The sequence below is a fragment of the Orycteropus afer genome, unplaced genomic scaffold (genome assembly GCF_000298275.1).
Source record: "Orycteropus afer afer isolate SDZICR_OR568_19922 unplaced genomic scaffold, OryAfe1.0 scaffold00206, whole genome shotgun sequence".
In the NCBI taxonomy this organism is placed as follows: Eukaryota; Metazoa; Chordata; class Mammalia; order Tubulidentata; family Orycteropodidae; genus Orycteropus; species Orycteropus afer.
The window spans coordinates 813,769-816,530 of NW_006921793.1; the positions used below are offsets into that span (position 1 = coordinate 813,769).

The 2,762-nt window shown below is 44.0% G+C and overlaps 1 pseudogene; it reads left to right on the forward strand.

Moving 5' to 3' along the window:
- The window catches only part of LOC103203199, a 17,023-nt pseudogene extending 14,513 nt beyond the window's left edge, over window positions 1-2,510 (forward strand).
- The last annotated feature ends 252 nt before the right edge of the window (window positions 2,511-2,762 follow it).

Below are 2,762 nucleotides of genomic sequence, written 5' to 3' on the forward strand. Positions count from 1 at the left end.
AGTCCACTTCTGTATCCTTCCCTTCAAGGCTCAGGGGTCCAAGATTATCTTCTGTGTCTGTGTTAATTGGTTTCCCTTTTCTTTGTTGAAGAGAGTCTGTACAGTCCTTCTGCCTAGTCCACCATCTTGCTTGAACTTCTGCTTGTAAACTTTTAAAAGCCCAGTCAGGATACATCAATCTTGAGGAAAAGTTCAGGGAAAAGTAAAGCAAAAAGAGAATGCATTGTAGTAAATTACCTGGTATGGCTTTTCTAGTCGTAAGTCTTTGTAAACTCCGTGGTGGAATTTGCTGTGTGCAACTGAGGAGCTCCTGATTGTAAAAGTTATCCACCTTGGGTATTTCTGTTGGAAGTGGCACTGGAGCAATGTTCTGGGAAGTTCACTCCCTCTCAGGTGCTTAGAATTCTGATGTTATGATTGCCTAGTTTGGCCACTCTGCCAGGCTCAAAAGGAGGCCTCCTGGAGACAGAGGTCTCTCTCTGACTGCTGGCTGAGGAAGACATGCTGCTGAAGAGACACACGCTCCTGAGAGACACACGCTCCTGAGAGACACACACTGCTGGGAAAGAGATGCAAGAGACACGCATTGCTGAGTGAGACACTGAGGGACATGCACTGTTGGGAGAGAAACTGTGAGAGACTGTTAGCTGAGGGATGGTGGGCTGGGAGAGAGACTGCGCATTTTTCCTGAACTTGAGTTGTAGCCTGGTACTTCCCTAATAAACCCCATAATCTGTGAGTTCTGTATGGCCACTGCAGTGAATTATTGAACCCAGGAGACAGGTGGTGGGTGCTTTGGGAGGAACAGTTGGTGAAAGGGCTGGAGGGAGGCAGCATGTCTGGCCTTGTAGGAATAGGCCTTGGGTTACTGATAGAGACTCTGTCTTCCTCTTCTGGGGTTAGAGGAGGTCAGGAGACTTTGCCTTTTTAGCAGAGAATTTGTGAAAAATATTGAATGCAAAAAAAAAAAAAATGGCTTTTCAATTTGCTTAAACATAACCAATTCCTGTCAGGTGTTCTCCATACTCATGCCTGGCATGCTTCAGCATCTAGAAAGAGATATATCTTCAATAATGGAAGCAGTTGAGTTAGTGATTTGAATTTTTTTAATGTACCTGGAATTTTTCTGGGAATACTAAATCTTTAAAGATATGTCTGTAAAAGCTCACAGTTAAGACTTTTTTATGATTTCTTCTAGATCAGTAAGGCAGGTAAGTGAGGCCCTATTCTTTGTGGTTGTGGAGCCAGGATGCAATTACCCATGTGAGAAGAAAGGGTCAGAGCTTGGGCTGGAGCCTGTTTTTGAATGCTAAGGCTTCCAAGATGGTCCTCCTCAGTATCCTTAGAACGTTTCTTCTTTGGGGACTGCTGCTTTTTATGGAACACAAGGTCCAAATGGCAAGGGTAGGACAGCCCTCCACTGCTCTCCTGACTGAAGCTCTTACCTTACCCCTGATTCAGAAGCTGTTAGAAGAAGTCCCTGGCAAGCAGCAGAGGAAGCCACAGCTCCTAGGATACCACCTGTGGTACATGTTGGAGTTGTACTAGCATTCAGCTGACCCGCAAGGAGATTGAAGGGAGAATTGGACCATTGGGCCCACTATGGTGAGGCTGGTGAGGTCCCTGGCCAGCATAACAAGGCCATTCAGAGGCCTCTAGCACACACATTTCCTGGACTTAACTCTACCAAACTGAATGGCTTACCAACTAGTCAAAGGCATCGTGGTTTACCACTATCAGCTCCACCTAGACTCACTTCCACTTCTGCCATGTGGCACCCTGAATACAGAAAAGCCTCACCAACCATTTTCCTTCTTCAGGAGGAGGTTCCTCTGAATCTTCCCTTCTTTCCAAAGCTTGGGCAGAGATGAATATCACACAACATGCTCAGCAAAGGTTCTGGAATCACAAGGGGCCTAGGAGCGCACAACTCACTTTATATGTCAGCAGAAAAATGTAGTGAGATTCTTGAGCTCCAGTAGAATAGGATTCATCCCTGGATGTTGCTTTCTTATTACTCAATTTCAGTGACACCAATAAAAGTGTCCAGAAGGCCATACTTCTCCTGAGAGGTCTGGAGAAATTTACAGAATGAGAATCATCTTTTTATCGCCCAAGTCTTGCCAAACAGGCAGCATTGTGTCTGAGGTTCCTGGCCCCTCCTGGGAACGTGATGGGCCTGAATAGAATCAATGCTCCCTCCACACTCCAAGTCAGCTTCTATCAGCTGGGCTGGGATCACTAGATCATTGCTCCCCATATATCTACACCCCTAACTACTGTAACTGCTGTAAGTGAGCCTGCCTTCAGGTACTATGCTACAGTTTCAATTACCCCAATCATGCCATCATCCAGAACCTTGTCTGTGAGCTGGTAAACCTCTGTGTCCTCAACCCTCCTGTGTCCCTTATAAGTATGTTCCCATTAGCATCCTTCTGATTGAGCCAAACAGGTGTGTCTTATACAAGGAATATAAGGATATGATTGCCCGGTCCTGCACATGCAGATGAGAGCAAAGATACAGCTAGCTCAGGTTTCCCAAGAAATTGCAGAAAGGTTAAAAATAAACAATTATCTGTCTGTCTGTCTATCTATAATAAAGTCATATTATAAAATTGTTTTTCCAATTATAGTCAAGCCTCATATTTTATCTTACAAAATATTTAATGTTTTCTGTTTGTTTATTAAAAGAATTAAAAATGAAATCAATGCTGAACCCTATTTTGTTTTAACAATTGATCATATTAGTTTTCTATTGCTGC